Raw genomic sequence first — 10,903 nt, 5'->3', positions numbered from 1 at the left:
CAGTGGTGGCGCATGCCTGTAATCCCAGCACTCGGGAGGCAGAGGCAGGCGGATCTCTGTGAGTTCGAGGCCAGCCTGGTCTACAAAGGGAGTTCAGGACAGGCTCCAAAACCACAGAGAAACCCTGTCTCAAAAAAACAAAAAAAAAAAAAAAAAAGAATCTGTCCTAACGTGCAAATGAGGGCTACAAGCACCTGTCGTATTTCTTATATCAGAACTTTTCTGACTGCCTATGTTACCGACATATTCTAATGATCTAGTATGAATGTCCTGTGAGCCCCCTTTTCCTTGCCCCTTCAAACTCCTTAACATGCTGATAGAACTTAGACCTTCAGTTAGTGCAGTCAGGAGTGCTCCTATGTGGTGGGGGTAATTTCACATGGAACTCATTCTTCATCTGTAAAATGGGAGATCAGCACCTATCCCAGCAGCAGAGAGAGTGACGTGACAGTGAATCTGCCACACTGCCCCATGGCTCTAGACTTAAAACAGGACCTTGTGTGGGAAGCACAAGGGAGAAGCTAAGTGAGCTCTGCAGGACTTACAAGAAGGCTCATTTGACTCCTAAAACATGAGGAGTAAGGTTCTGGAGGTTGGATGGCATCCTCAGATAGAGAAATGTGTCTGTACGCATATGTATAGAGATTGCGGGTAGTAAGAGGTGGCTGAAGTAGGGGGAGCTGGCCAGCAGTGAGCTGGGGAGAGCATAGACAGCTGTGAAAGTCTTATTAAGGAGTTTTGGGTTTTCTAAGAAGTTATAGGGAATTTTGGTGTAGAAGGAACAATGGCTTGGGACTCAGGGTCCTCAAGCCTCTGCCTCCCAAATGCTGGGATTTCATAGTTAATGTATGACTTTCTATCTCCCTTTATAAATGATGCTCTTAGTACCATCATGAATGTAGAGAAGAACATGAAGACTCATATACCAAACTGTTAACTTGAAAGTTAATGGAGGAAGAGAGGAAAATTAGCAAAAGATGCCATTGGAGTTTGAAAGGTGAGATTTGGGTTAATAAAGTGGTAAACTTACTTAGTGTGTTTAAGTATTGGGAACAAAATTATTGAGTGCAAAGACAAGTAACTGCTTCTAGGATTGTGCAACAAGTAATACATTTTACAGTGTATATACCATATATGTATATTTCTGCACTATTATTTAAAGCAGATCTTTCATTTGGGGAACAGCATAGCCCTTTATATGTATTTTTATTCCAGTTTTAAAATTAAAATTTAAAACTAAATTTGTTTATTTTGTATGTGTTTGTATGTGTGTCATGGAGTGATATACGGGTCAAAGGATAGCTTGTGGGAGTAGGTTCTCTTTGAACCATGTGGATTCTACAGATTGAACTCTGGTCCTTGGGCTTGTAGATGGCAAGTGCCTTTACCCTCAGTCATCTTGCTGACCTAATTAACTTTTTTAGTTAATTAATTAGTTAGTATGTATGTGTGCGGGCGAGTGTATGAAATTCAGAGAACAACTCTCTGGAGTTAGCTCTCCTTCACTCAATTGTCAGGCTTGTTAACAAGTGTCTACCTGCTGAGCAATCTTGATGGCCCTTTTCCTCACAAGTTTGTTTTTGTTTTTGTTTTTTGTTTTTTTTTTTTGATTTTTCGAGACAGGGTTTCTCCGTAGCTTTTTGGTTCCTGTCCTGGAATTAGCTCCTGTAGACCAGGCTGGCCTCGAACTCACAGAGATCCACCTGCCTCTGCCTCCTGAGTGCTGGGATTAAAGAGGTGTGCGCCACTACCGCCCGGCCCTCACAAGTTTTGTTTGTTTGGTTTTTACAATTTAAAAACCAAATAATCCTTTTAAATCATTTGTATTTTCATCATCTCTAAAACAAATTATATTTTCAGTCTTTCATTTTTAAGTAATTAAGGGAAAATACAGAGGAGAGAGGACATTTTAGGTAGAGGAAATAGTGAAATAATTATGTAAAGGTCAGGTGAAGACCATTCCTTGTTTGCTGCAAGCTGGACTGGGATGAAGTAATCAGAGTCAGATGCTGAGAAGCTGGTGTGGGCTAGATGGAGTAGAGCCTGGTAATTATGGCAAGAATTTGAATTCTGTCAAAGTTTTGAGCAGGGATGTGAAAGGGTTTGGTTCAATTTACAAAAGAAAATGACTGTGAGATGAGGTGCAGAATAGATTGGAATTGAAATTTTCTGGTTAGAGACTTAGCCAAAGCAAAGACGTCTTTAAACTTATAGAGATACACTGAATTACTTAAACTTTAAGGTACATGGATTGCTGTATATGTGAAAATGACCAATCAGGGACTGCGGCAATTATGCTTTTTTAATGGCCTTTAAGTGCTAAATACATTTAGCAAAATATTGAACCTGAGGTCAGATTCTGTATGTAGTTAATTTGCTCTTAAACTTGATCAACTCTTTTAAGTTCTGAGCTTCTTTATCTGTAAATTTAAGAAACATGTGTTTAACTTAATTGTGTTAATCTCTTAACTCTAGTTCACATATGGGCTGAGTCTTGCTGAGTCATTTTCTCAGACTGTGTGGGCGAGGCTTAATTAAAACCAACTAAGAAAACTTAATAATACCCCATACCTCTTCTGTTATTTCATGTATGTTTCATTTATTGTGCCTCTGCCTCCACCTCCGGTTTTTCAAGAAAGAATCTTGCTAAATAATCCAACAGGCCTGGAACATGCATTTTATGTGCCTAGGTGCTAAGATTGCAAATAACATGATTTCTGCAGTTTAACCATTGGAGGGTACTGGGCTCTTTGGCAGTAGAATGCCTCTAGCTAGTTGCATCTATTAAATTGCTTCTTTGACTTTGTAGTTGTTTTCAAATCTTTCTCTTTTAGTATTTTATTATTATTATTTTATGTGTATGAATTTTTTTTGCCTGCATGTATATTTGTGTTCCATGAAATGCCTGATGCTCACAGGAACAAGAAGAGGGTATTAGACTCCCTCGAGCTAGAGTTACAGATGGTGTGAGCTGCATACATAGATCTGGAGATATATATGTATCCCTGAATGACCTGGAACTTCCTATGGTAGACCATATTGGCCTCAAACTCAGAGAAATCCGCCTGCCTCTGCCTTCCAAGTGTTGGGATTAAAGGTGTGTACCACCATGCTAGTCTGGTTTCTTCCTTTTTAGTTCAAGCTTTTTAAGAAATATATAGGATTTATTAGTTTTAATTATATGTATGTGTGAGTGGACACATGTGTCTGTAGAGCCTGGATTTATAAGCAGTTCTGAGCCACCTGGCCTGAGTGCAGGGATCTGAACTGAACAGATCCTCTGCAAGAATAGTACACATGCGCCACATGGTTGAGCCATGTCTCTAGCCCTAATTTTATTTTTAACTGTGTGTGTGTGTCTGTGTGGTCTGTGTGTGTGTCAGGGGTACATGTGTACCTGTGTATGAATATGTGCAGGTGTTTGTGGAGGCCAGAAGCATTGGATCCTTTGGGGCTGGATTTAGAGAAGGTTGTAAACAGCTTAATGTAACTGCCTGATGTGGTGTTGGGAACTGAATTTGAGTTCATATTCAGTTCTCTGTAAGAACAGTATGAACGTTCTTTTAACCTCTGAGATGTCTCTCCAGCCCCTACCGAACTAAAAAGTAATAATAATTTAAGCTAGAGAATAATAGCAAGATATTAAAAAAAATCTCAACTATCAGCCAAGTTGGATACTTGGAAAGTTGAGACTGGATGGTCTCAAGTCCAAGGTCTGTCTGGGCTATATATCAGTTCAGTGCCTGTCTGAGCAACTTAGGGGGAATCTGTCTCAAAAGGAAAGTAATAAAACAGGCTGGAGATAGAGCTGATGGAGCACATGTCTAGCAGGTGTACAGCTCTGGGGTCACTTTCCAGTCTGACATCAACAGTTTCTGTTTTTCAGTTGTTGAGACAGTCTCATGTAGCCCAGGCTGACCTCATTCAGCAGTGTAGCTCATCCTTCTACTTCTATCTCTCATTCCTGGGATCATAGGTGGATACCACCACGCCTGACTTTATTTTGGGGTTTTGAGACAAGGTCTCTTTATCCTGGAACTTCTGTGTGGCTTAGGTTTTAGCTTCCTGAGAGAGTGCTGGAATTACAAATTACAGGCATGAGCCACCACGCTTAGCATGATCGGGTATTTTTATAATAGTCTTGGTTTCGGAATGCTGTATGTCAGTCTTAGATTTCTATCTTTACATTGTCTATTGCGTTGAGCTATACTTAGCAGCGATATGTTTTTATTTTGGAACTCTTTGGACTTCAAATTATGCATCCTTGGCTTTATCATAGGGTCCAGTCTTCATGGTCTCCTGGATTTTTAACAATGTGTAGAAGCTTGCTACAGGATGCTAGGTTTTTGAGCACAGTAGAGAGTGGTGGGACAAGGATCAAGTACTAGATGAAGAAGAAATCTAATTTTAGTTAGGTTTGATTTCTTTAAACAGGCTTGTAAACTTTTATAATCATGTAATAAAGTTTGTATTAGGTTGAGCCTCTAGGATTGTTTCTTCTTGGATTTGGTTTTGTTTGTTTAGGAATATTTAGAAATTTCTGGATTGCTTTTTCTTTCCTCCTTGTGCTTCTTTCACATAGTAGTAAAGAGAGCAAGAGGTAGCCATTGTTATTGTGCAGGTGTGCGAGGTGGCTTAGTGGCATATGCTGATCATGTGACAAGTGTAGTGAAGCCAGGCCTTTAGTGTGGTGATAGGAAGCTTTGGGACTAGACATTTAGGTTTAGTTTGGCTCTGCCTAAATTTCCTTATCTGCACTGCTCTGCACCCCAAAGAGTGTCTGTGAGATGAACTTGGTGGCACTTTCCTGTTAGTCCTGCACTTTAGAGGCCGAGGCAGGAAGACCACTGTAAGTGAGTCCAAGGCCATCCAGCAACCACCCTGTCTTACATATCAAGTACCAGGTCAGCCAGTGCTAAGTAGCAAAATGTGCTGTCCCTCAAAACAAACCTCAGAAAAAAAATGAGTTTGTGGTTAGCCCTGACCTTTGTGTGCCTGTTTTTGTGTGAGTACATTGGGAGTCATTGTGAAACAGCTGCCTCATTGTGAGACAGTAGAACTTCTTCTAAGGAAAAGCACCTTTGAGATAGTTGGAATTAACCTTTTTTTTTTTTTTGGTGATAACAATGGTTGTTTAGGCCTGAGGACTTGGCTCATAAGTTTCTCAAATGAACCAAGTGACAGTATTTGCTGCTGATAAAATTCATGCTTTACAGTTTTGGAAACCTTGTGGGGATCCTTTGTGGCACATTTTCCCAATAGTTGAATTTTCTCCTTCCATGCAGTAAAGTGGGGGCAGGAGGACCACTAGAAGTTAAAGGCCACTTAGACTACATAGTGAAACACTGTCTAAAACAAAACAATTACAGTCTGGTAACTTGCACAGTGATAATAAACATGGCCTTTCCCCCATGTTGTAATGAAATGTGTCAGCATTTTAAGGAACTTGTAACTCAATAAACTTGTAATTCCAAATGGCCAGCACATAATGTTAAAAAATCATACTCTGGCCGCGTGGTGGTGGCGCACGCCTTTAATCCCAGCACTCGGGAGGCAGAGGCAGGCGGATCTCTGTGAGTTTGAGACTAGCCTGGTCTACAAGAGCTAGTTGCAGGACAGGCTCCAAAACCACAGAGAAACCCTGTCTCGAAAAAAACCAAAAAAAAAAAAAATCATGCTCGGCAAGAAGACCCATTGAAAGTGTGAGTGACTAGTGTGTTTTAATGTAGTAATGTATGAAAAGTTCAGCGATAGAGCTTCAGATTCTAGATTGCAACTGTCTTTAAAAAAATGACCACTGAGCTGGGTGGTGGTTATACAGAGAAACCTTGTTTTGAAAAACCAAAAAAGAAAGAAAGAAAAAAGAAAGAAAGAAATGTCCACTGGGAGTGGTTGTTCAGTACTCAGGGGACTGGGGCTGTACCACTTGAATTAGAAGCCTAGAAGATAGACTGTTCTAAATACAAAACTCCCCCCTTTCCAGATACGTATCTTTATGCAACTAGATTTTCTCTTGGCTTTATATATTTCATGCTTCAGCCAAGCAATCCGTAGCAGACTGAGTGCAGGACCTCAGACTCACTGCTGTCAAGGGAACAGCAGAGCTACAGAACCTTAACATCATGCCACTTTTCTCACTGGCTTTATTTTTATTTTGGATAATGATATTTTTTAGTAGAAATGTTATTTATGTTAACACGCAGTATGTTTATTATTTTCAAACACACTAGTCATGTGCTTAAAATTTTCTTAGCTTTAGTTTCTAGTTTGGTAAATACAGATTGGCATAAACCATATGGCAAAAGCTTAATTTGGTCCTCAGTAATTTGGGGTTGTAAAGGACAGAACAAAAATATGAGAAACTGTTGACACCTCAGTCAACAAGAAACAGTTTATGTGTCTCTCTTCTGTGTACATGTTGAGATCATAAAATGTACCTCAGAGACAAGTCTGTGCTGTCCCGTCAGAAAGCAGACATCACTCTAGGTTTAATTCAGAGTATAGTTATTTGTTTTAAAGGGAAAGAGGAAGATTGGGCATGGAACCCCAGGCCTACTATCACAGTACTCTGGGGCCAGAAGTAGGATGACAGTTGCAAGTTTGCTGTAACATTAGGTTCCAGACTACCCAGACTGTCACGAGACCCTGACTCAAAACACTGAGAAGAAAAGAGGAACTAATAGTAGAATTTGTTTCAGAAGTGATGGGAGGCCTAGGTTGGAAGAACAAATGGGAGAAGGGGTTCTTAGACACAGAAGGAACCACCACCTTCTGAGGGCTGCAGCTCTTGAGCATGTACTTAACCTCATGAGCTGTTGGAGGTGTCCTTTCTGTTCAGCTAGGCATAGAGGCACATACTTGTAGACTAAAGTGCAAGGATCACTTGAGCTTGTGAGTTCAAGACCAACCTGGACAAGACTTCATCTTAAAACAGAGACCTTGTTTTTGTACTCATTGCTGTACTGATGATTGACCTAATTCCCTGTGCTGGATTGCCCACTACTGTGGCCTCTGAGTAGAGGCAGAGCCACTGGGTTTGTTGTAGCTACTACCAAAATAAGATGGCTTGCTTTTTCTTCTTTCATTTCCTTCTAGGATGTTTAATTAGCAGATCCTATCCAGAACCGGGCTTTCAGAGAATCAGGATAGAATACTAAAAGCTTCATATAGTTAACAGGTAAAGCGGGTTTTGCAGGGTTGTCTTTTTTTTTTCTATTTTTTTTTTAAGTTTGGGTATTTGCAGACACCGTGCTCATGTGCATACACATGGAGGCCAGAGGAAGATGTCAGATATCCCACCCACTATTATTCTTTCTCTGCCTTATTCCCTTGAAACAGAGTCTCTCACTGAACCTGAGCTTGCCATTTTTCTACAAAACTGGCTGGGTAGTAAGCTCTGGGGCTCCCCTTGTCCCTTCTGCCTCAGTGAGGGGTTTAGAGGTACATGCAGCTACAGCCAGCTTTTATGTGGATGTTGGGAATCCAGATTCATGTCCTCGCTGGTACAGCAAGTGCTCTGATCCATTTACCCAACTCCACAGCTTTTTATTGTTTTAAGCAATTGATTAAGGGGGCTGAAGCAATGGCTTAGTGGTTAAGAACACTTGTTGCTCTTTTAGAGAACCTAAGTTCTTTTCCCAGAAGCCGTGCCAGACAGTTCACATCTATCTGTAACACTAACTCCAGGAGATCGGATGCCCCCGGCTTCCTCCTGCGTCTACACTCACACATGCACATACCCACATGTAGATACACATACCTAGACACAGTTAAAAACAACACAAAGAAACATTTTTTTCCGAAAACCAACTAATTAAATCGGCTTATTAAAATAGCTGTCTAGACTTCTTCATTGGTGACTTCAAACTCTACTCCTGACTTAGTACAGATGGAAGTAATCTTAACTGTTCAAGTCAACTTGTCAGTTGAGGATTCTCATCTGACCCATGTCTAGACCCTTTAACCACGGGTGTTTTTGCTGTAGTGATTGCAAATAGTATGGGGACTGGTCCTTTGGCTTTCTTCTCCTTTGCCTTTACCCTTCTGATGAAGTCAGTACACACCTCCAGAGACTCCTGTTGCTGCTGCTAAGACTACTTCTGTTTAAGAGGAAGAGCAAACAGTGGTGAGTAAGGAGCTGGAGCCACTGACACACAGCTCCATGCAGCCTGGTTGCTCCTGGCATGGATGCAAAAGCAAGAAGGAGTAAAGTGCAGAAGGATAGATTAGAGCACTAGAGTTTTATGAAGGAAGCTAAAAAATGGCAGTAGATTATGGTCAGAATTCAAAGTTTAATTTAATAGAGTTGGAGAGAGCTTTTCAAGCAGTGGGTCAATACGAATGAAATGAGATTACAGTAGGGGAGTTGATTCTAAGAGAAGGTAATACTGCATTTTAAAATTGCAGTTTATTGGGGCTGGAGAGATGACTCAATGGTTAAGAGAACCCGGGTTCAATTCCTAGCTTCCACACGGCAACTCAAAACTGTCTGTATCCAGTTCCAGGGGATCCCACACTCTTTTACCAATGCAAATAAAATAAATTATAAAAAATTCAGTTTATTATCCAAAAAAAGTTTTAGTTTATTATTATTTATGCTCGAATGGTGTGTGGTGACACTTGTATGACAGTGAGCATGAGTAAGGCAGAGAGAGGTTCAGGGAATCAAACTCAGGTTTCTAGGCCTGAGTGTCAAGCACCACTTTCTGTTGAGTCATCTCACTGGCATTATTATATTTTAAGAGAGAACTCTAAAAAGTGGCAGTGGAATTTGGACTTTCTGGTAGTTTAAGAGCAAGAATGACATAATGAAAAGGAACAGTAGGCAGCAGTAGAAGAACAGAATGGTGGGATATAGCATGAAGCAGAAGAGGCTATCAGGAGACTGCTTTGGAGGCTTTTAGCAGTCAGAGCATGGGGTGCTGGTATTGGCAGTAAAGATAAGACTGTTCTAAAGAGGGTTTTTAAGACCTTAGATTTTGAGTGGGGGGTTTGAAAGAAATTAGAGGTGACTCAGAAAATTTTAAAATGCTCATTTCTAGTGAAATTGTGTAGTTGAGATTGGAAACAAATGATTATACAATTCAGAATCTAGAAAAGATGAGAAATGTGCTTTCAGAAGTATTGAACTTGGTGGAGAATTAATGACAAGGCTTAGGCTGGTTTTATTTATGGGTGTATTATATATGCTTTTAAGAAAAAGTAGATAGCCAAGATAATCATTGGTCCCTTCTATTCATAACTCAGTTTCTACCATGTAAGAACTACTGACACAATATGAATAGTCACATAAGGAATAATGGTGCCGGAAAAACAACAACAACAACAACAAAACATCTGTCTGAGCATGTTGGCATACACCTTTAATCCCATCAGGGCGGCCAAGGCTCTAGTAGAGAGACTCTGTCTCAAAGACAAAACAAAAAGCACACTCAGGTCCTCATACTTGCTTGACAAAGACTTTATTAGCTGAGCCATCTCCCTAGCCCCAAATAGGGCTGAGTGTGGTGGCACATGCCTTTAATTCCAGCAGGAGGATCTCTGAGTTTGAGGGTAGCCTGGTCTATATAGCGACTTCTAGGACAGCCAGGGCTACATAGGGAGACCCTGTTTCAAAAACAGCAATAACAAAATAAAAAATGATATGAAGAAAGGAAGCTCAATAAGCAGGAAAAAATTTCAGTTTTAAGATCCAGATTACTCCAGCATTATTTCTGTGGTTAACGTATGAAAATGTCAGTGTATAGTGTGTTTGAGGCCTGCCTGAGCTTCTTTAGGAGAACCTGTCTCAAAGTAGTCATACATGTGAAAAATGTTACCACTTGTAGAAGAAAACATCTTGTTTGCTTTTTAACTTTGTATTCCAGTTAGTTAGTTTGTTAGTTTGTTTTTTAGGGCAGAGGTTCTCTGTGTAGTATTCCCTGTCCTAGAACTAGCTCTGTAGATCAGGCTGGCCTCAAACTCACAGAGATTTGCCTGCCTCTGCCTCCCCAAGTGCTGGTATGAATGGTGTGTGCCATCACCCAGCTGTACTCTGTTCTTAATGTTAATAGTGATAGGATGTTTTCTTTCATTAAAAAGAAAGCATTGCTTGGTTTAAGTGCTTTTATCTCAGCCTGAACAAGTTTCAGTAAATAAGATCTTTAAAACCTTGAAAGAACAACAGATGCTGGAGTATTAGGTGCAGGGATCTGGAGTGGAGATCCTAAATCTAGGAGATTTTTAGGTAAAGGGTGTGTGGGCAAAGGATATATGACATTCTTCGGGTTCTCAATGAGAAAATGTTCCCCCAAAGGGTAAAACACTGCTTAACTTTATTTTATGTACATGAGTGTTTTGCCTGCATGTATGTATGTCTGTGTACCATGTGTATGTAGTGCCTGCAAAAACCAGAAGAGGGGTTGTTGAATCTCCTAGTGCTGGAGTTAGATAGTTGTGAACTGCCATTTGGGTGCATTTGTGTAGTTCAACCTCAGCTCCTTAATTACTGAGCCATCTCACCACCCCAACTGCTTAACTTTTAAAAGCAGAAAGGTTTGAGGACTTCCAGTTCTGATCACTACAAAGTAACTAGTACACAGCCAGTGTTCTAGCCATAAATAACTAGGAAACTGAAACAACTGTTCCCTATGAAAAGGGAAAAAAAAATGAGCCCTGTTATCTCCTCAGGTTTCTTTGTGAAACTGGATTCCAGTGCACAGTTGAAGCAGAGAAAGGCAGTCCTCTCAGGCCAAGGGAATAAAAAACAAAGTGCAGGCTGGATGGAAGGCAGGAATTTGTAGAATAAAGAGTGAGATTTAGAAATCTTCAGAAAAGCCCCCTTTTTTGTCTTTGTCTGACTTTGGGTGAGACTCAGGGGCTGGGCAGGTAACAGCTATGAAGAACTTGGTAAACGTTATTGGCA

The 10,903-nt window shown here is 40.5% G+C and overlaps 1 protein-coding gene across 1 annotated transcript in view; it reads left to right on the top strand.

Annotated features, from left to right (window-relative positions):
* The window catches only part of Rab10 (RAB10, member RAS oncogene family), a 57,572-nt gene that overhangs the window by 20,798 nt on the left and 25,871 nt on the right, over positions 1 to 10,903 (top strand). The gene's annotated exons all lie outside the window — the stretch shown is intronic.

The sequence above is a fragment of the Microtus ochrogaster genome, linkage group LG3 (assembly GCF_000317375.1).
Source record: "Microtus ochrogaster isolate Prairie Vole_2 linkage group LG3, MicOch1.0, whole genome shotgun sequence".
Lineage (NCBI taxonomy): Eukaryota > Metazoa > Chordata > Mammalia > Rodentia > Cricetidae > Microtus > Microtus ochrogaster.
The sequence above is the reverse complement of the archived record's forward strand: the minus strand, read 5'-3'. Positions and strand labels throughout refer to the sequence as shown.